Source organism: Phyllobates terribilis, unplaced genomic scaffold (genome assembly GCF_046119375.1).
Source record: "Phyllobates terribilis strain yellow unplaced genomic scaffold, ASM4611937v1 Scaffold_3__8_contigs__length_932513732, whole genome shotgun sequence".
Taxonomy (NCBI): Eukaryota; Metazoa; Chordata; class Amphibia; order Anura; family Dendrobatidae; genus Phyllobates; species Phyllobates terribilis.
Genome location: NW_027362763.1, coordinates 202,291,849 through 202,315,254, shown reverse-complemented (window position 1 = coordinate 202,315,254; position 23,406 = coordinate 202,291,849). Strand labels below are relative to the sequence as shown.

At 49.4% G+C, this 23,406-nt stretch overlaps 1 long non-coding RNA gene across 1 annotated transcript in view; it reads right to left on the bottom strand.

Annotated features, from left to right (window-relative positions):
- The window catches only part of LOC141259057 (uncharacterized), a 157,903-nt gene that overhangs the window by 11,184 nt on the left and 123,313 nt on the right, over positions 1 to 23,406 (bottom strand). The window contains exons 3-4 of the long non-coding RNA XR_012318367.1: positions 7,635 to 7,714; positions 1,698 to 1,834 (exon numbers count right to left, since the gene is read on the bottom strand). This is a non-coding gene — a long non-coding RNA (uncharacterized lncRNA). The remainder of the gene's footprint in view (positions 1 to 1,697; positions 1,835 to 7,634; positions 7,715 to 23,406) is intronic.

The following is a 23,406-nucleotide window of genomic DNA, read 5'->3' as shown; positions in this document are numbered from 1 at the left end:
GGCCTGTGTGAACACGCTCCTAGCCTGTTCTTTCCGCCTTCTAGGGGCCGCATACCTAGACCCGTTCCTGTATCTTGCCTGTTCCTGTCTGAACACGCTCCTAGCCTGTTCGTTCCGCCTTCCAGGGGCCGCATACCTAGACCCGCTCCTGTATCTTGCTGCTGTGTCTGTTCTTGTCTGAATACTCTCCTAGCCTGTTTCCTGTTTTTCTCTATGTCCGTACCTTCCCTTTTTCTGCAGAGTCTGAACTCGTACCTAACTCCTGCTCGTTGTCACTGTACTTCCGTTTGTGAGTTTGTGGTCCACTCGCTACTTCACTGCAAGTTCCCTGTGGGTATCTGGTTCTGCCTTTTCCTTCCTGTCTGTTCCGTGTGAACAGAGCCCTGTCCCCCCTGCTCTGCCTTGCTCACCACTCCGGCAGTTCTTGCCTGCTCTGCCTTGCTCAACGCTCCGGCGGTTCTAGCCTGCTTTTCCTTGCTCACTGCTCCGGCAGCCTCGCTCCGCTCTGACCCTTTGCTCGCTGCTCCGGCAGTCTCACTCTGCTCTGACCCTTTGCTCGCTGCTCCGGCAGTCTCGCTCTGCTCTGACCCTTTGCTCGCTGCTCCGGCAGTCTCGCTCTGCTCTGACCCTTTGCTCGCTGCTCCGGCAGTCTCGCTCTGCTCTGACCCTTTGCTCGCTGCTCCGGCAGTCTCGCTCTGCTCTGACTCTTTGCTCGCTGCTCCGGCAGTCTCGCTCTGCTCTGACCCTTTGCTCGCTGCTCCGGCAGTCTCGCTGTGCTCTGACCCTTTGCTCGCTGCTCCGGCAGTCTCGCTCTGCTCTCACCCTTTGCTCGCTGCTCTGACAGTCTCGCTCTGCTCTGACCCTTTGCTCGCTGCTCCGGCAGTCTCGCTCTGCTCTGACCCTTTGCTCGCTGCTCCGGCAGTCTCGCTCTGCTCCGACCCTTTGCTCGCTGCTCCATGCAGTCTCGCTCTGCTCCGACCCTTTGCTCGCTGCTCCGGCAGTCTCGCTCTGCTCCGACCCTTTGCTCGCTGCTTCGGCAGTCTCGTCCTGCTCCTCTCTCGCTCACCGCTCCAAGTGGCCCTGCCCTGCTCTTCTCTCGCTCACCGCTCCAGGCGGTCTCGTCTTGTTCTGCTCTTGCTCGCCGCTCTGGGTGGCCTCACTCTGCTGTTTGTCCACCGCGTCTGCGGTTCTGTTCCTGAGTCCCAGTCTGAACTGGGTCCTATCCACTCTGTGCTCCAACCTGTCATATCAGCCAGTACCTCCCTGCCTGCATACCAGTCGTGCTCGCCAGCATCCACCCGTCTGTATTCCAGCCGTGTCTGCCTATACCCACCAGTCAGTGTGCCAGCCTAACCTGCCTGTACTAGTATTTCCCGGTGTGGGTCAACAGCTGTGTCCGGGGTCTGACCTGGAGTAGCACCTGGTCCCTCTGCCCGGTTCCTCCCTGGTGCACTGGCGTCGTATGCCGTCGTGCGACCTTGGTCGGATCGGGCAGATACTTAGTTACGCCCCTCCAGGCACTCTCCGGTTCATGGCACAGTGGAATCACTACATACACACGCACACGCCACTCAGCCTGGGCGTGTGCATTACAAGGAGCAAGAGATAAGAAATGGTAGAGGATCTTTAATCAAGACTATTTGCATTGCTTCTTCATATTTTTATTTTAGATGCAACTGAGCAATAAAAATACTCACTATTCATCTTTCTCCTTGGCTTCTAGAAGACATAGCAGAGGATTATCTTAAGTAGCTTGTGTGGTGTTTAGTATTGCAAAGTCAGATATAGAATTTCAACTTCACAGGATACAAGCTTGTGTTAAGTTCATCGCCACCTCAAAGAATAAATGTTTCATTAGAATTCCATACTAAATAAAGCTTGCATATGAATTTTTCATAAGACTCAAGCACTTCAATATTGATGAGAGCACACCCAAAAAAGATCCAGAACGTAAAAATTTTCACATAATGCCCAGATATTCCAGGTAAGGACAAACATGGACTTTATTAACTCCACCCAAAGCACTGGTACTGAAAGCACCTGATTTTAATCGTGCAGTTGGTTTAAAGGGAACCTGTCGTGTCCTATCTATACTGCACCCATAGCGTTGTTAGTGATGCAATGTGCATCACTAACACGCTTTTTTCATTAAAAGTGGTGCAAATATAATAAGTATATTACATTTTATATACTTATAATCCTACCTGCTTATTCATTCATAGGAGTTGAACCTCGTATTCAGTCATGGGCGGGCGCCACACTCAGTCAGGGCTGGCGCCGCCCATGTATTTGAATTTTGCTCCCGGCGAGCGCTGATATTTGTGGGACACATGCGCTGTATGATACAGCCAGGCAGTAAAGCTTCCAGCGCTGGGAGCCACACATGCGCAGTGAGGCTGTGTAGTTTCCAGCTTCACTGCTCATGCGCTATGATAGGGCTGCTCCTGGCATGTGCGCAGTGAAGTTCCTAGCTTCACTGTATGCGGCCGGAGACGCTCGTCACAGCGCATAATGAGCCGACTTGTTGACTCCGATATTTGCATGTCCACCTCTTGGCTTTTGAATGGCTGGACAGACTTCATTTCTTCTTCCAACTGTCATGGCGCTCCCATGATGCATATTGGCAATTTTCTTGGCAGAGAGAACGCTGTCGATGAGCTGGATGATGCTGTTTCTCTTTTCTTGGGAAATTTGCTCCTCAATTCGAACCAGTGACCTTTTGCTTGGGAATCAAACTAATAACAGATTGAGCTATTAGGGAATGCGAGAACAAGTTGTAATTTGTAATATACAGGAAGAAAAAGATTTTTCCACAACCAGGAGCAATACAGTAACAATGCAGTGACATGACAAGAATATGCATAACTAATCAAATGCTAAATAGTTGCAAGTCAAATTTATGTATAAGATAGTCAAGATGATTATCTATAAAATGATGGTAGTCTCACATTCGAAACAGTAGTGGATGATGAGGTATGGAGTCTGAAAGTCAAACGTTTAAAACATTGTTACCCTTTTGCTCATCAGTGTACATCACATAGGAGACACTGGAGCAAAATCATCACTTAGGAGACACCAAGACTGCTGCATATACATCACATAGGATATACTGGGGAACTAGTGTATATACATAACATAGGAGACATTGAGACTGCTAAATATACATGACATAGGATACACTGGGGGACTGGTGCATATAAATCCCATAGGAGACACTGGGGAAGGAGCATGTACATCACATAGGAGACACTGTGACTGGAGCATAAACATCACAAAGGAGACAGTAGAGCTGGGGCACATACATCACAAAGGAGTCACTGGAGCTGGAACATATGCAGATCACAAAGGAGACACTGGGGCATATACAGTACATCACATAAAAGACACAGGGAATGGAGTAGATACATTGCATAAGATACACTTGAGCATATAAATCACATGGGAGATGTTGGGACTGCAGCATATACATCAAATGGGAGACACTGGGGTTGGAGTATATATATCACATATGATAGGCTGGGGCTGCAACATATACATCACATGGGGCCACTGTCCACCGTGAGATTTAGGTGCAGTGCATGCCAACTCTGCCCAAAAGGTACATCCTGACACTGGCACTGGACAGTATCAGGACGTAATCCTTCATTGCATACGCTCTATAGTGAACACTGCGTGCACTTGTTCGGTATGCAAAAAGGAATTAAAGGGTCGGTGGCCGGATCGCTGGCCCAAGCACTGCGGTCCCCAGGAATCTGGTCTTGGGCTGGAGATAAGAATATCACAGGCTATGAACAGCCCACATGCCGGAGGTTTCCCGCCCCGTTTTAAATTAAGGTGCTTAGTTTTTAACAATTCCTGGTATTTGGCTTTGGCAAAACTTTATTGATAGTCATGTGTGAATTACGTGTATTTTTATATGCGTTTTACATGTGTTTTCTATATGTGTATGTTACCTGCAAGATTTTTGTATCTAATACAATTCTATGTGTAAAATCTGTCCATAAAACTCAGCGTATAAGCAAGAGAAATTGACATGTTGCGGATTTAAAAAACATACCGCAGGTCAGTTCACGCCGCGTAAAGAAAAAACAGTGGGCATGAGATTTGTATAAATCCCATCCACAATGTTGGAACTGTAAGACGTTGCGTTTTTGGCACAGCGAAAATATACAGTGTCAAAAACTCACTAAAAACTTCTTATGGTAAATTAACCTAAAACTGCCAGAACACCAGCAGAGCCACAATGGTGCGAATATTCTCTTCCAATCAGGGGCTTTCATAGGAATCATGGGGCCCCATAGCAGAAGTTCTAATTGGGCCCCCTCCCCCCCCAAAAAGAAAAATGTAAATAATTGTTGGGGGCACAGAAGAGCAGATCTCACAACTTTCCAGCCTTTGCATAGCAATTAATAAATTGGGTACAGTAGTTCAATGCAGTTTGTGGGGAATATTTTTTTCATAAGAATTTGGGAAAGTTATGAAATGTCCTATAAATGTCTGTCCTATTCCTGATCTAAGGGTCTAGACTTTTAGCAGAGATGAATCTGTGCTACAGTAAATTTATCACTTAAACATGAGCCATGTATGAGGGAGTCGCAGTTGGAGTCTGTGTCATGGAAATTGAGGAGTCGGAGGTTTGGCTTACTGACTCCACAGCCCTGCCTACTGTACCCCACCTCAACTCACAGGGCAAAGTATGGTGACCCCAACACAGTATAATCCCCCAACTGTGACCCCCACAGCCTTCCATGCAGTATAGTGGGCCTACATACAGTATAGTGGGCCTACATACAGTATAATGGCCCCCACACCTCTCCACACTCCACTGAGTATAATGCACTCACCATGGTCCTCCACACAGTATAATGCACTCGCCATGGTCCTCCACGCAGTATAATGCACTCGCCATGGTCCTCCACGCAGTATAATGCACTCGCCATGGTCCTCCACGCAGTATAATGCACTCGCCATGGTCCTCCACGCAGTATAATGCACTCGCCATGGTCCTCCACGCAGTATAATGCACTCGCCATGGTCCTGCACATAGTATAATGCACTCGCCATGGTCCTCCACACAGTATAATGAACTCCTCATGGTCCTCCACACAGTATAATGCAGTCCCTATGGTCCTGCACACAGTATAATGCAGTCCCTATGGTCCTGCACACAGTATAATGCAGTCCCTATGGTCCTGCACACATTATAATGCACTCCCCATGGTCCTCCACACAGTATAATGCACTCCATGGTCCTCCACACAGTATAATGCACTCCCCATGGTCCTGCACACAGTATAATGCACTCCCCATGGTCCTGCACACAGTATAATGAACTCCCCATGGTTCTGTATGCAGTATAATGCAGCCCCCCATAGGGTAAAAGGCAGCCCCAGTCCTCCAGTATTATCAGTACTCACTGATTTACAAAAATAAATAAATACTTACCGCTCCTCGTTCCCCGCTGCTTCAGTCTCTGCAGCGCGTCTCTGTCATCACCTCAGCAGCTGGCAGATCGACTGTCTGACAGAGCGTGGAGCGTCATCACCCCACTGCGTCAGACACAGAGGAGGAATGATGGGAGACAGAGTGTCACATGACTATCCCTCCTCCATCATTGCTTTCAACCAGGGCCGACTCCAGGTTTTCGTGGGCCCCGTCGAAAGAGTCTCAGTGGCCCCTTTAATACATACAGCATTCATGATGCACAGATACGGCGGAGAAATGTAGGTATACAACACAGGGCAAAAGCTGCCCCCTCACCCTTCACATATGCAGACATGCACGTACACGCACACAGCACGCAGACATGAATGCACACGATACGCAGACATGCACACACACAGTACGCAGACATGCTCGTACACACACAGTACGCTGACATGCACGCACACGGTACGCAGACGGTAAACAGATATGCACACATACATATGCAGACAAGCACATACACAGATACGCACATATTTGAACACATTCTTAAAAACACATAAAACAGACAAATATATATATATATATATATATATATATATACACAGTCATACACACTGACACACACAATACACATTACAAATATATTTAAAATGGGGACTGGGGAATCTGGTGGCAAGCCTCACTTACCTGCCCCTTGTCCTGTGTCCGGTCCAGCTGTGCAGGGCCGCCGGCATGTCTGATGGCCATCACAGGCTCTGGACCATCAGAGGGGCCCACTCTCAGTCGGGGCCCAGACCGCTCCCCCAGCATGTCCACAGGGATGACCTCCGGCGGTGTTTGATTGCCGGCTCTTAATCGGGGCCCCCCTCCTGCACCCTCTGCTCCGCCGGCGCTGCTTTATTGCCGGCACTTTATCAGGGCCTCCCTTCATCAAGGACCCCCACGGGGCCTCCCTTCATCAAGGACCCCCCCAGGCCTCCTTTCATCAAGGACCCCCCCCCCGGCCTCCTTTCATCAAGGACCCCCCCCGGGCCTCCTTTCATCAAGGACCCCCACGGGGTCTCCCTTCATCAAGGACCCCCCACAGGGTCTCCCTTCAACAGGGACCCCACAGGGTCTCTCTTCAACAGGGACTCACCTCGGTGCCTCCCTTCAACAGGGCCCCCCTCCATCGGGGCCTCCCTTCAACAGGGCCCCCCTCCATCGGGGCCTCCCTTAAACAGGGCCCCCCCTCCATCGGGGCCCCCCTCCTGCACCCCCCGCTCTGCTGTTTGATTGCCGTCACCCGCCAACACTGTTTTCAGACATGGCCGCGCGCAGTGCGCTGTGCGGCTGTGTCTGGTAGTAATGACGCGGCAGGGGCGACACAAGCACAATTAAAAGTGCAGTATCTCCTCTGCGTGTCATTACTACCAGACGCAACTGCACAGCGCATGCCCATGTCTGAACACAGTGGCGGTGGTAATCAATCAAACAGCAGAGCGGGGGTTGCAGAAGAGGGGCGACTGCTATCGGGCCCCCCGGCTCACGGGCCACATAGCAGTCGTGTGGCCTGCCGCCATTGGCGGTACGCCACTGCTTCCAATCCCACTTTGACAGAAGATGAAAGGAAAAAGAGAATTTCATGCTGCACAAAGCCCAGTTAAATAGTGATTACTTTCTGGAATCAGAAACATGTTTCTGTTTATAACGTTATTCTCATTTATGAACTGGTAAATATTTAGGATACTGATTACTATGATTAGGAATTTTTTATACTCTGCCTGGATATTTGATTTAGGCTCCATTAAGAACACAGACAAGATGGGAATAACCACAATGATGAGCTGGCTTGCTGGGTAAACGCAACACACCTTTGCTGCTCAGCTTTGAAAAGGTCATGTCCTATAATTTAGGTTACATAAATATATTGCAAAATATTGAATATCCTGACAGTTTGCAGAACAGGGTTGGGGACATTTTTGGGTGCTGTGAGTTAGTCACTGCCGTTTGCCATAGTGCAGTGGTTACTGATTGATAGTATAATCTAACAATTATGGCACTTCTTCTGCACCTGCACATGATGCAACCTGCCTGCTTTGCTTAGACAAAAGGGAAGGTACAGAGTTCAATATGGAAAAATGTGATTTGATTCTGGTGTTTGGGGATAACAGGATCTCCAACAAAATAGAAATAAAAGTCAAGGAAGGTGCAATGTTAAACCTAACCTGTTCAGAACTGTGGAGGAGTCCGGGTGTTAGATAAGTATCCACGTTTCCTTCCATGATCTTCTGAACTAGTGACATCACTGCAAAAGACCCGAGAGGGTAGAAACATAAACTACTGATTGAATAGTGCAATACTTGCATAAAATTGGTATTTCTACATGCTGAGTTTCACAATAAAAGACTTTTATGTCATTTTGCAATGTGCAGTGTGCAATGATTCTCTTCAGTGATATGTAAAGTGACAGAGGCCAGTAGCCGTGGACAAGCTGCTGCTCCAAAGCCCCTGGCACTTTACAGGAAAATCGTGTCCCAGTCCCAGTTTGCTGTCAGGTGTGGGGTGTATTACACTCACTTGTAGGCCACAGGCCTCTGCTGTTTCCAGGCCTCCATCTTCAGGAGCCGCCACACATAACTCAGGAGACACATAGTTAGCTTTAATAAACAAAAGTTTACTGGACAGTTCAAGTTCATCAGATTGTAACACACAGTATTGGATACAACACTTCTTATTCCTTGTTTACTTACTACAGTACGTTTTCAGCATTACTATCCGTTCCTCTTGGACTATCACTATGTTTACTGTTTCTGTCAGCCCCAGGGATTTCCCATCCTGTTCCGCAGTACACCTGGATCCATTACCTTCCCTTCATGCGGTTCCACGTCCATTGTCCCCTGTATGCCAGAGGATAAGGCATTTTTCATAGTACCTGAGGGGGACAACACACCCCACTTTATTTGCACCTGCTGCTGACTCTTTGAGTCTCCATCCAATGATGTATCTACCTATTTCTGGCATATTCTGTGGATACAAGCATAGTGGATGTGGGTCCCACTAATGGGACCTGCATCTGACGCGCCCCTGGGCCTTCGTCGCGCGGCATCGCGCGCACGGGAGCTTACCCGGAGTCGGATCTGTTGAGGGTTGTAGTCTCGTGGCGGTGACCCGGTCCGTGCCCAGGGAGTCAAACTGAGCGGCGATGTATTAGCGGTAGATGTTGGACGACTACGCCACCCGTTGAATGCAGCGAAGGAGCTGCCGCTGCAGGGCAGACCGCTGAGGCCGGTGGTAGGATTGTGCAGCGTGATAGTATCACCCCCAACGGGAGGGGTATGGCCTCAGGGCAGCCGACGTGGATGATGGGGGAAGCAGGAATCACTCAGAGACGATGCGGTGTAGTTCGGGGTCTTTACTGGTGATAAAGATAGACCCTCCCGGAGTACTGGCTAGCTATCGGGGCCTGGTCAGTCTTTGAGCAGATGGGATTTCCCCTGGCCAGGCGGAGTTGTAGGCCTCCCCAACTAATTGTACTCTTCTGGCTACCTTGCTAGAGGCGGGTAAAAGTAGCCCACGTCCCTGAGTGTACCGTGTGGTGCTCACCCGTATGGCCGGTGACTCGGGGCCTTCTAGTGGCGTCCGCTACACGACGGCGGTGCTGGTCCCACGCGTGTGACCGTGCCTTCGGGTTTCTTGGCCAGAGGACCTGAAATCCCCCGCCGGGCGGTTTCTGCTGCTGGGTAAAGATTAGTCCCCACAGCCTCAGACTCCGGGTCCGGTGATAGCTTCTCAGTCAGGGCGAGCTCTGCAGCTGCCAGCCCCCGACTCCTTATAGCACTGCTCCCACAGAGCTCCTGATGTTCTTTTCCTATATCTGCTTCTCTTCTCTGTCTCTACTTCTTCTCTACACTAACCCTGCCTCAGCCCTAGGTTTATATAGGGGAAGTTCTTCCCCTCCCAGGACTGGGCAGGAGGTGTGGCATGCATAGGATCCCTGACCAAGAGACCTCCCACCTGCTCTCAGACATAACATTGCTGTTACTGTGGAAACCAGACCCCTGGGGTGCCACATTCCCCCCTAGTGAAATTTAGTACTCCGGGACTAAACATATTTTTAGAAAAACATAACAAGGTATAAACAATAATAATACAATAAGAAAAACACATAAAGATGGTTACGACGTGTCCGCAACCGGGTGCAGTTTTGAAGAAAAGCAAGGTGTCCATTTCACCAAAACAGGGAGACGTAACCAGGTAGGGGTCTGTCCTGCCCCGAGTCCTTAACAGTCTTTAGTCCATTCCTAGGTTACGCTCCAACCAATTGTACAAGGATTCCCGGTAAATCCACCAAGGACTCCTAAAAATAACTAGAAACACATAATTATTTACAAGTAACAGACAGGTGACCACAAATAAAACAATTTAAACACTTCAAATCCTCCAACGTGCGGGTAACTGGCCTTTAGTGGCCCTAGTGGACCTACGAAGCTGACTGTCTGGCCCTGAACTACAGGGTGTAGGAGCTGTCAAGGGTAAACTGGGCAGCTGTCTACGGGCTCTATGGCTCACTAGGGGTACGGCAGGCTCACTATGAGCAGAGGGTTGATCCTCCTGTTCTGCTTGTGTGGAGTCTGCTGCCTCCTGGACCGGCTGCTCTTCCAGCTCTACCTGTTGCTCTGTAGGCACTTGGGATGCTGGTTGGAGGAACGTGAGGACGGGTACCACAACTGCACCATTGACTTGAGTCCAGGACCGAGGGAAGTCTCCGAGCACAGTACTAACCATATCTTCCCTTTCCTCTACGGGTCGAGGGTCTTCTTGCTCTCCTTCTGGGTTCCGTAGCTGTTCGGGACACTTCTTCAGGTGATCCCGGGATACAATGGCTGTGGTTTCCCCTCCGTCTTTACTGATGGTACAAACCTTTGGGTTGTCGTGGCTTGAGGGCAGTACGGTGGACGGGTCCTTCTCCCACTGGTCGTCCAACTTGTGGAGCCGTCTCTTCCTTTTCAAGACCTGCTCTCCGGGTACCAGGGGAACAGCGGGAGCATACTGGTTGTAAGTTTTCTCTTGTCTTTCCCTAGCGAGACAGAGACTTCGCTCCACGCTCTCCTGTACTTTCCGGTACTGCTGCTGCCTCTCTGTGTCCCAGTCTGCTTCCGGTGAAGTGTCCTCGGGTGTCAGGACTCCCATCTCCAGGTCAACAGGTAGCTTACCAGGCCTTGCCCTCATTAGGTAAGCCGGGGTACAGTTGGTGGAACCTACAGGGATGTAGTTGTATAGGTCCACCAGGTCGGGCAGCTTCTCAGGCCACAGACTGCGTTCTTCCAGGGGCAACGTTTTCAGAAGATCCATTACCACCTGGTTCATTTTCTCACAAAGTCCATTAGTTTGCGGATGATAGGGTGTCGTCCTTATCTTCCGGCAGCCATACAGATTGCAGAATTCCTGGAAGACCTCCGCTTCAAAGGCAGGTCCCTGGTCCGTCAGCACTTGGTCCGGGTACCCGTGTGGACGGCAGAAGTGCTGCTGGAAGGCTCTAGCTGCTGTTTGAGCTGTTAAGTCCTTAACGGGGACGACAACCAAGAACCGGGAGTAATGATCCACAATGGTTAACGCGTAGACGTAGCCACTTCTGCTTGGGGTCAGTTTTACATGATCCAAGGCTACCAGTTCCAACGGCTGCTTGGTGACGATGGACTGAAGGGGGGTCTTCTGGCTGGCACGGTCCTTCCTTCTTAGGTTGCACGGGCCACAGTCTCTGCACCACCTCTTGATGGTTCCCCTCATGCCTACCCAGTGGAACCGCCCGCGCAGCAGGAACTCCAGCTTCTTCCATCCAAAGTGTCCAGCCCCGTCGTGGTATGCCTCCATCACCATGGCTGCGTCTCTTCGTGGCACCACTACTTGCCAGATTAGTTCATGCGTCCGGGAGTTAACCATTCTGCGGCACAACTTCCCCTTGTAAAGGAACAGTCGACTCTTCTCAGCCCACAGTTGTTTGGCTTCCTCCGGAGCGTCTGGGTCAAGGCGAGCCTCTGGCCGAGTCAGCATCTCCTTCACCAGTCGGACGGCAGCGTCACTGTCTTGCGTTTCCTCCCAGTTGTAGTGAGGCAAGGGGTTAAACGTAGCGGCTTGCTTACTCCTTACCCGATGGGAATACTGGATAGTCCCATGACGGTGGAACGCGGGGAGTTCGACTTCTTCCAGTCCCTCTGGATCTTCTCCTACGTCCGGTAGGTTTGGCATCCTGGACAGGGCGTCCGCGTTGGTATTGGAGCGTCCTGCCCGGTATTTGATTGTGAACTCGTAGTTGGACAGACGGGCCATCCATCTCTGCTCTAAGGCACCGAGTCTTGCCGTGTCCAGGTGTGTCAACGGGTTGTTATCCGTGTACACGGTGAACCGGGAAGAAGCGAGGTAGTGCTTAAAGCGTTCGGTGACTGCCCACACCACTGCCAGGAACTCTAGCTTAAATGAGCTGTAATTCTCAGGGTTTCTTTCGGTGGGTCGCAGTTTTCGACTGGCGTAAGCGATTACTCGTTCTTTCCCCTGCTGGATCTGGGACAGTACGGCTCCTAGCCCGATGTTACTTGCGTCGGTGTAGAGGATAAAGGGCTGGCTGTAATCAGGGTACGCCAGGATTTCATCCCCCGTGAGGGCCATCTTCAGCTGGCGGAAGGACTCTTCTTCTAACTTCTCCCATTTGAAGGGCGGCTTCTGGTTCTTGGCCTTCCGGGACTGGCCTATCAGGAGGTCCTGCATAGGAGCTGCCTTTTTGGTGAAACCGGGGATGAATCTGCGGTAATAGCCTACCAACCCGAGGAACTGCCGCACTTCCTTTACACTGGAGGGACTTGGCCATTCCTTAATTGCGGTGATCTTATCAGGGTCGGGAGCCACTCCGTCAGCGCTCACCACGTGTCCCAGGTACTGCACCTTTGGTTTTAGGAGGTGACATTTGGAGGGTTTTACCTTTAGGCCGTAGTTTGCCAGAGCTTCGAACACTTCCGCCAGGTGTTTCAGGTGGTCCTCATAAGTCTTGGAATATACGATGACATCGTCTAGGTACAACAGGACCGTCTCGAAGTTTTTGTGGCCCAGACAGCACTCCATTAATCGTTGAAAGGTTCCTGGTGCGTTACAGAGTCCGAACGGCATGCAGGTAAACTCGCTAAGTCCCATTGGGGTGGTGAATGCGGTCTTCTCCCGGTCCGCCTCTGCTACAGGAACCTGCCAGTACCCGCTAGTGAGATCCAAGGTAGAGAAGAAGTTAGCAGATCTTAAAGCAGCCAAAGACTCCTCTATCCTTGGTAAGGGGTACGCATCCTTGTGTGTGATACGGTTGATTTTCCGGTAATCTACACACATCCTCATGGTGTTGTCTTTCTTTTTGACTAAGACTAGTGGAGCTGCCCAGGGGCTACAGCTATCCCTGATCACCCCAGCCTCCTTCATGTCCCTAAGTATCCCCTTGGCGTGTTGGTAGTGTGCAGGGGGTACGGGTCGATACCTCTCTTTTATGGGAAGATGGTCTCCCGTGGGGATGTGGTGTTCTACCCCCTTGACTCGCCCGAAGTCTAACGGGTGTTTACTAAACACTCTCTCGTACTCTTGAACCACCCGATAGACTCCCTGTCTCTGGTGTGAGGGAGTGGAGTCAGTACCCAAATGTAGTTGCTGACACCAGTCCTCCATTGTTTCCTTAGAGCCGTTACTTTCCTCCGGGGAAGATGGAGGCAAGGGTTCTACGGACTGTATGGAGTTTTGATTGATGGTATACAATTTGGCTAGCGTGGCATACCGGGGCAGGTACACTTCCCTCTTCCCGATATTTATTATGCGAACGGGCACCCTCCCATGGCGTACATTGACCACCCCCCGTGCTGTCAAAATGGTGGGCCTACTGTCTGAGTAAACTGGTTCTACCATTGCCTGGTAATCTCTACCTCTCAGACCAATAGCTGCCCGGCACCAAATCATCATTTCACTTTTTGGGGGCATGGCAATAGGGAAAGGGTCACACATTCTTACGCTACCAATCTCACCACCGGAGAGTTCTATCTGTTGCCGTCGCATCAGTGCCCGGATCTCTTTCTGGAGCACTCGCTGCTGGCCGGAGCTGGCGTTCTTGGCAACCTGCTGTAAAAGGAAAATCACCTCTGCAAGACAATTTTCAATTACATTAGTTCCTAGAGTTATCTTTGGGTGACTCTCGTGCTTGTCAATGTCTACAATGATCAGTCCCTGTGCCGCCAATTCAACTCTACCGATTTTAATGGTCACCTCTTTAAATCCAATCTGTGGCACGGGCTGACCATTGCTGGCGATGATACTCAAATCGTCGTCAGGGTAGCGGGTGATATCCGAGTCATTCCAGTACTGCTTGAAGAGCACGTACGGGATAGTGGTAACCTGTGACCCGGTGTCCAGTAGGGCACTCATAGGGATGCCATCCAGTACCACAGGCAAGACTGGACGTCCTCCCACATATTTGTCGCGCCAGTTCGATGGGCCTGATGATCTTTTTCCTGGGGTTTGGCCCTCTACCCCAGGTTGTGCCAGTTTAAAGGACAGTACCTTGCCATATGTCCGGGTTGATTGCAGCGGCGGCAGATGGGTTGTCCGTCCTCGTTGTATCGGTCGCTGGGTCTTCCTCTGGCCGGTGGGGTCCTCCTTGGTCGACGCCACGGGATGTCCTCCGGTCCGGATGCCAGCTGGATCTTCCCTGGAGTGGAAACCTGTAAAGACTGCACAGTTTGGGTTAGCGCGGCAACGCTTTTGGCTAGCTCTTGGACCTGATGGTGCAGGTCTGGAGCCGGGTCATTGTTCAAAGCCTGCGCATCAGCTCCCACAGGCCCTGCCGACAAGGGCGCCGCCTCCTGGTGGTAAGTGGTAGTGGGGCATCTGTGGGTCACAACGCCACCTGGTGCCGGTTCTCGGAGCACCCGGATGGCTCTGTCCTTGAACTGTGCAAATCCCAGATGAGGGTCCTGTAAGGCCATTGCCCGCAACTGGGTTCGGTGGGCATTGCAATATAAACCCTCTATAAATTGTTCAGTCAACAGTCTGTCCTCGTCTCCCACGCCGTCAGGGTCGGTCTGCTTAATGGCTCTCAGGGCCTCTTGTAGGTTCAGGGCATAGTCCCTTATACTCTTGTGTGCTCGCTGCTTGCACCCGTAGAATCTAAGCTTGATCTCGGCTGAGGTGCGGGTATCAAAGGTGTCCCTCAGCCGGGTTAGTATCCCTGCAACAGTCCTCCCCCCAGGTGGCCAGGACTTTACCTCCCTTTGGGCTGCCCCGGTTAATTGGGCCACCAGGATGCTCACTTTTTGCTCTTCTGTAAGGGGATACACCTGGAAGAGGCTATCCAGCTTTTCTCTAAAGTCATGCAGGGTATGTGACTCCCCTGAGTACTGGGGTAGCCAGGCCGCTCCCGGGATATAGGGCATGGTGAAAGGCATGACTGCAGCAGCGGTGGCGCTGGCGGGGGTTGAGGCAGTGAAGCTCTCCTCCGTATCCGACATCTTCCTCCCCCCTAGTGGACCGTGGCCTACCTTGCGATGATCCTCTTCCGTAGGCCGCGGCTCCGCAGTGGATCGTCAGGGTTGAGGACCTTCCGTCGCGCTCCTGTGACGTCGGCGTCTGCTGGGCTCCTTCCAGGACCTTACGCAACGTCCGGACGTGAGGCGGGGCTTCAGTTCTCGCGCGCTTTCGGAGTCCACGCCCCTCTTCTTCCCGCGCGGCGTCTTCAAGATGGCGTCCAACGGCGGGAAAACTCCACGGATGGCGGGAAGAAGGTAGAAGATGGCGCCGGATGGCGGGAAAACTTCGCGGATGGCGGGAAGAAGGTAGAAGATGGCGCCGGATGGCGGGAAACCTCCACGGATGGCGGGAATCTTCACCACTGGTAAGTTTGAACAGTCTTTTTCAGGCACGCAGTACCCGGTGGTTGCAGGCACGAAATCCTGCCGACTACGCCAAAAGTTGACGCGCCCCTGGGCCTTCGTCGCGCGGCATCGCGCGCACGGGAGCTTACCCGGAGCCGGATCTGTTGAGGGTTGTAGTCTCGTGGCGGTGACCCGGTCCGTGCCCAGGGAGTCAAACTGAGCGGCGATGTATTAGCGGTAGATGTTGGACGACTACGCCACCCGTTGAATGCAGCGAAGGAGCTGCCGCTGCAGGGCAGACCGCTGAGGCCGGTGGTAGGATTGTGCAGCGTGATAGTATCACCCCCAACGGGAGGGGTATGGCCTCAGGGCAGCCGACGTGGATGATGGGGGAAGCAGGAATCACTCAGAGACGATGCGGTGTAGTTCAGGGTCTTTACTGGTGATAAAGATAGACCCTCCCGGAGTACTGGCTAGCGATCGGGGCCTGGTCAGTCTTTGAGCAGATGGGATTTCCCCTGGCCAGGCGGAGTTGTAGGCCTCCCCAACTAATTGTACTCTTCTGGCTACCTTGCTAGAGGCGGGTAAAAGTAGCCCACGTCCCTGAGTGTACCGTGTGGTGCTCACCCGTATGGCCGGTGACTCGGGGCCTTCTAGTGGCGTCCGCTACACGACGGCGGTGCTGGTCCCACGCGTGTGACCGTGCCTTCGGGTTTCTTGGCCAGAGGACCTGAAATCCCCCGCCGGGCGGTTTCTGCTGCTGGGTAAAGATTAGTCCCCACAGCCTCGGACTCCGGGTCCGGTGATAGCTTCTCAGTCAGGGCGAGCTCTGCAGCTGCCAGCCCCCGACTCCTTATAGCACTGCTCCCACAGAGCTCCTGATGTTCTTTTCCTATATCTGCTTCTCTTCTCTGTCTCTACTTCTTCTCTACACTAACCCTGCCTCAGCCCTAGGTTTATATAGGGGAAGTTCTTCCCCTCCCAGGACTGGGCAGGAGGTGTGGCATGCATAGGATCCCTGACCAAGAGACCTCCCACCTGCTCTCAGACATAACATTGCTGTTACTGTGGAAACCAGACCCCTGGGGTGCCACACATCTATGTCAAGAACAGGACCTGTCACATGCTCCTGTCACTGAGGAGGTGGTTTGAAGTGCCAAAAAATGGGAATTCCAATTAGGTCTCCACTGACAGTAGCATGCCCGGTCCTTGTTTTTCCCATGACTGCTGGTGTCACATTCATCGTATGTCCTCATTTAGTAAGCTCACTATCTCAATATGTACATTGGGGTAGGGCTTGGCTTTGCATGCTCAGTGAACATAAACTCATACATTTCGAATAAGTGGTGTTTTGCAACTATTTACCCTTGTATTTTACTTAAAAAAATAAAACGAGTGGGGCTTATCAAAAGGGGCATGACCAACCACAGTGCAAAACATCTACTATAAGTAGCTGCCAGGTAATGGAGCTTGTTATGCACACGCCCGGGCTAAGCGGCGTGTGCGTGTGATTGGTAGTGATTCCACTGGACCGTGCCGGAGAGTGAATGCCTGGAGGGGCGTGACTAGGTATTCACCCGATCCGACCAGGGTCGCACGACGGCATACGACGCCAGTGCACCAAGGAGGAACCGAGCAGAGGGACCAGGTGCTACTCCAGGACAGACCCCGGACACGGCTGTTGACCCACACAGGGGAATACAGGAACAGGCTGGTAGGCTGGCACACAGACTGGTGGGTATAGGCAGGCACGACTGGTATGCTGGCAGGCAGGTATGCAGGCAGGGGGGTAAAGACAAGCACAGCTAGAGTGCAGACAGGGAGGCACTAGCAGGTAGGAACACAGGCGGGATAGGACCCAGTACACACCGGGACTCAGGAACAATACAGGCAGAGGGTTACAAGCAAGCACAGCTAGAGTGCAGACAAGGCTGAGCAGGGAGGACAGGGCTCTGTTCACACGGAACAGACAGGAAGGGAAAGACAGAGCCAGATACTCACACAGTACTCGCAGAGACAACAAGCAGGAGTTAGGTACGAGTTCAGACTCTGCAGAAAAAGGAAGGGAACGGACATAGAGGTAAAACAGGTAAAGGACAGGAGAGAGTTCAGACTGGAACTGAGTGTACGGAGGAGACCGACACTGCAGAGGGATACAGGAGCGGGTCTGGGAATACGGCCCCCAGAGAGGCGGAACGAACAGGCAAGGAGCGTGTTCAGACAGGACAGACCAGACGCAGGAACGGGTCTAGGAAATCGGCCCCTAGAAGGCAGGAGGAACAGGCTAGGAGCGTGTTCAGACAGGACAGACAAGAGAACACAGAAAGGACTCAGTTCAGACACGGGAGCTGATACCGCAAAGCAGGAGACATACAGGACTCAGTTCAGACACGGGAACTGATACAAAAAGCAGGAGACAAGAGACGGGACCTGGCACCTTCAGAGTGCAAGCACACACTGAAGGAAACACTATGCTCAGGCCGGGATAGAAGGGAGCTGCTGAGCTATATACCAAGTGACAGACAGCAATAGGCTGAGGACGCACAAGGGGTGTGACCCACAGCAGGTACAAAAGGCAGGAAGTGATCGGGCGCCGCCCTTAAGCAGCAGAAACAGACACAAACAGACAGCATGGAGGGAAGCCAGAGAGACATTCTGGACAGGAGATCAAGTGCGCCCTCTTGCACAGTGGGAGATGGACCACCATGCAAGGACGCCGCCAGGTATGTTACAGAGCTGAAGTCTACTCCAGCTCATGGGTGGCATCAATTTCATTTTCCGTGGCAACGACAAGCCAAAGATGCACCAAACTGATTAGGAATTTTTTGGCCATATATATATAAAATTATGAGTAAAACTAAGTACACCCTCTTTGAATTCTATGGTTTTACGTATAATGGCTGTAAGGTGGCTAACGGTCGCATAGTCGATGTGGGGTATGTATCACAGAGATGGCTGTCCTCTGATGTGATGTAACCCGGAGTGTTGCTCTAGTGCATGTAAGCACTGAGAGGACTGATTGGTGGACTGGGTTACGGGTAGTTTGGAGAGTTGGGCAGATCCAGCTACCCACATACCTCACCTCTGGGTGTGGTTAACAACCTATAAAATGGAAGCGGTTTGTTTGGCACATGGTCTGTGTGTTTGGAGGGAGAAGGCATCCTGGGTGTTGTTGTCTCCAGACCGAGCCAGGATACTGGACGTTATCCAGCCTGTGTGCCCACAGGACAAGCTAAGCAGAGACTTGCTTAAAGGACACTTTACTTTGTTTGCCTGAATTAAAGGCTGCTTGTTTTGCTTTTTTTTTGCTTTTTGGTTTATGAAGCAATAAACCGAAATGGATATTTAAAGGAACATGCTTCCTGTTTGCCTCCCGTCGCACCCAAGTGTATAAAACCCCCACATGGCTTAATAAATAAACATCATGTTCTTATAATGTCTTAAAATTAAGTAGATATAACCTCAGATATTTATTTAACAAAAACTAGGCAAAAATGCAGACTCAGAATGTGAAAAATTAATTATACCCCATGAATCAATAGCTTGTATATCCTCCTTTAAAAATAATAACTGGAAGTAATTGTTTACTGTTTATTCTCTCACATCATTCTGGAGGAATTTTGACTCACTCTTATTTACCACAACATTGTTCTAGAAATCTTGTGGTTTGTCCAGATTCAACTTTGTAGGGCCTGCGGCCTACAAGTGAGTGTGATATACCCCACACCTGATAGCACACTGGGACTGGGACACGATTTTCCAGTAAAGTGCCAGGGGCTTTGGAGCAGCAGCTCGTCCACAGTTACTGGCCTCGGTCACTTTACATATCACTGAAGAGAATCATTAGTGCTTGACCACTCCCCCTTGGTGGGACATGGAACCACAGTCGGTGCGTATGTCAACCTGGGCCATGGGATAGTTCTTGACGTCTCCATAGATATACCTTACCCCCACCCCCTTCCCAGGGTCTAGAACATGTGGAAGTGTTGCCCTTGCCTGGGTCACCAAACTCCCTGAGTCCAGAAGACCCATCACTTCTACACCATTCACAGTCACCTGGCATTCTTGAGACCCCTTGCCAGGATGAGGAACAGCAATGCAGGCAGGGTAGGTGTAGTAGGAGTAGCGCCGTCCTACGCTGAAGCCACTCAGTTCAGAGGTCAAGGGACAAACGGCTGATATATGACCCGGGACTCGACATCTCCAACAGATAATGGTACAAGTTGTAAACTTTGAACCCGACTCTGACTCTTCCTGGGTCTTTATGCACCACTCAGATGTGGCCTTGGACCTGTGATCTCAAGCTCCCTTGATTGCTAAGGGAGTTCTCCATGGCCAAGTATCTTTCCACGAGGCTCAAAAGGTCATCTGCATTCTAAGGGATCTTCTTGGGCAATCCAGCTTTGCACGGATTTTGGTAGTGAGTGGGTAAACTGGTCCACTACCACTCTTTCCACCATCTGTGCTGAAGAGCAGGTCTTGTGCTACAGTAATTTTGCACCAGGTGTAACAGGTCTAACACATGGGACCGGGGAGGTTTATCCATTTGGTAGCGCCAGAGGCGCACCGGACTGCCAGGATGAAGCCCAAACATGCCATAGTCTCCGCCTTCAGCTTATCATACTCCTTGGTATCTTCCAGGGCTACGCTGCCATATTCTTGTTTAGAAAGAGGCTTTCTCTTGACAACAATTCCAAGCATGCTAACTGAAGCCTGTACTATAGCTCTTTTTTTTTTTTTTTTCAATTTTCTATGCATTCCATAATCTGACCCTGGGATGAAGTTGCTGAAGATTGTCAGCTGTCCTGAAGGTTTGCCACTTCCACTTGTGAATCTTACTACAAAATCGAAATGGCTTTATGGGCAGCAACAGTTGTTTTGAAAGATAATTTCTGATGTATTGCATCCTTGACATTGAGTTTACATATGCCTGAATGTTCCAGACCAGCAAACTGCCCAAACTTCTGCTTTAATAGAGGTGGTCACACTTGTTGATGAACAATAAATCACTTGTCTGTGACTGATTAATTCATGAAGACGCCAAGATTTATCCCATGGCCCAGGTCAACATACGCACAGACTGTAGTTCCATGTCCCACCAAGGGGGGAGTGGTCAAGGACTTGTTGCATGCTATTGTTATTGGTCGAGATTTTCCTTTGTTCTGGGAATTGTGGTCTAAAACTGTAGCATTAAAGGGGTATTCCCATCTCCAAGATCCCATCCCATTATGTAGTAGGTGTAATAATAATAATATTAGCAAATACCTCCAATTAGAAATGTAGTATAGTATTTTTGATTCGCTATGCCACGTACCTCATGTGCAGGCAATACAGGACCTTAGGTATCCATGGTTACCACCACCAGCAGCTAACTAACTGTCACTTTATCAGTGGACATAACCCTGGATACCTAAGGTCCTGCAATGCCTGCACATGAGGAAAGAGACATAGCGAATCAAAAATATTATACTACATTTCTAATCGTAGGTATTTGCTAATATTATTATTATTACACCTACTACATATTGGGATGGGATCTTGGAGATGGGAATACCCCTTTAAATATACAATTCCCAAATGAAATCAAAATAATATATGGTTATAACTCCTCTAGAACAATAGCACATTATGGTCCTAGGTATAAGAAATAAAAGTACCAGAACCCATAGAGTATATTTAAACCTGAAATTCTTTATTAATAAGTTCATATACATAAATAGAATTTAATAAAAACCGATAACAGAGTGCCATTAAAAGCAGGGTTAATGTATACCAATCCTGTGATTATCAGATAGCCTAGAATTAATTATACTAATTATCATGTTCTGCGTATTCTCGCTAATATAAACATACAAAATTAGACCACACTTCTAGTGAATAAATAAATAAATATTTAATCTCTGACAATCTTAAGCTAGTACATGCTAGTCATGTCACCCCTCAGTATACACTGTCAGTGGGTCAATACATTTGTTAGAGCTAAGTTTGAATAATTCATACTACTTTCACTAAGTGGTGCCTCACTGTAGACTATATACGATTTTGCAGTGATGAAAGGGTAGTTATCCGGCAACTCGTGAATTGAATTAAAAAATAGCCTTTATTTTGAAAAAATTAAAAACAGAGACCATAGTGCAAATAAAATCGTACAGAGGGTTACACGTTTCGGATACGTATATCCTTACTCATACTTGATGGGGGATGGGGATCTTTACAATCCGAGCACCGTGCCTCAGGAAAAAGTGGACCGAGCAGGCTGACCCAGGTGAGCTGAAATATTTTTTCTACATTACTATATACGATTTTGCACATACATGCTTGACAAGTAAAAGCAAAGAAAATTAGTGTATATACAAAGCAACAACTTACTGAGTAATTATGGATGGTGCCCTGCTGCCCCTACGCACGTTTTGCCATGTTTCTTCATCAGGAGGCGTGTAGCATCCAGTAGTTCAGTATGTCTCCAGGATTTGGCTATGGTAACAAAGTCACATGAGGAAAACAGTGAATTTTCATTCACTGTACTGGCTGGAAAGGAGGACGAGGAAGCCTCCCCCAAAGCCAATAACCCTGACCTGTAGGAGTCCCAGGAAAGGTACTCTGGAAAATGTAAATGCAGTTCCCCAGGAGCCGATAGTCTGTTTCCGCAAAGGGCCAGGCATAATTATTTGTTGTGTCATGGCAACAAAGTGAAGGGACAGGTATAAAAGCGCCCCCTCATGGCCCAAGAGGAAAAATCTAGGGGGTATAATCGGTTGGCTTGAGTGAGACAATTTAAGTCCAGAGATCGGGTACATGTGTTAGTGCCCACATGGAAGAACAGGTTCCTTAACCAGTGGCAGGGGTCCTATAAGGTGGTAGAAAAGGTGGGAGAGGTAAACTACTTGCTGATAGTACCCAACACAATCCACATTTTTCCTCTTTTTTTTATGATAAGGTTTTTGGAGTCATGGTTTTCCAGCTCAGTTGACGCAGCAGACAACTATTCCCTGATTGTCTGATTTTACATGCCTTTCACAGGGTTATGCCTGGCCTTAGCACATCTTTCACAGGTGGCCACCTTTTCTCCTGCTTCATGTCCATATACTATTTATGGTAATTAACTATATTGGGCCCCATTTCTTGCTTTACAAGCTGAGCAGTAAGAAAGAGAAATCAGGTATGCGGAAGACATGTCTACAATTCTGCAGAAATTGATAAGCCTTATTGGCACTGTAGTGGCGACTTTGAGTCATACTAAGAAAATAAAAGCAAAAATACCAGATGAGTACAGCAAGAGTTTATATTTTTGGATACGTTTTATGTTGGGGAAGGGGGAACAATCTCTACTTCTCTTTGGATGACACCGATGAGAACTGCCTAGTCTACCTGAGACATTAGTGTTTTTATAAGACTAATTTTGGTCACACAAAAATAGTGCAGTGCTTCCTTATGAATCGCCCTTGGATTACACAGAGAGCTAATAAGGGTAGCGATGGCTTCAGTATTTATCTACAGCAATCATATAAAGTCTAAATAATCATTTTCTGTTTCAGGATCAATGCTCTTTAATTACATGAACGTCGTAATCAGGATCTGCACCTTCTTTGATTGTGGTATTGTCAGAATTATGTGATTTTATTTCACGAGCCACAAGATGTTATTCTTAGCTCAGATTATAGTCCTAGGAGCTGTAAAAACACCACACGGCTGTAACGCTCAATGAGGCCTCAGTTTGTCCAGTCTGGATGTGATTACAATATGTGAGGCTCAAATTAAATCCCAGATATATTCTGTAAAGGTGACTAAATATAAGTGCTATAAGGTTGGTTTATAAAAGACAAGCTGGTGTGGACGCTGGCAGAACTCAAGAGCTATACACAACTTGTCTTGTCCTATTAGTAACATTTTTCAAGGTCACATTGGCTGTAAATATATTTATTTTTTTTTATTGCAGGCCTTATGATGAAAAAAATATGCTTAGGCGAGCTGAACTGAAGGGTTGAAGTTAACTTTTTAATAAAAATAATTTTAACCACTTCGCACCAGAGCCTGTTTTTGCCTTCGTGACCGGGCCAATTTTTTCAATTCTGACCACTGTCACTTTATGAAGTAATTACTCTGGAACGCT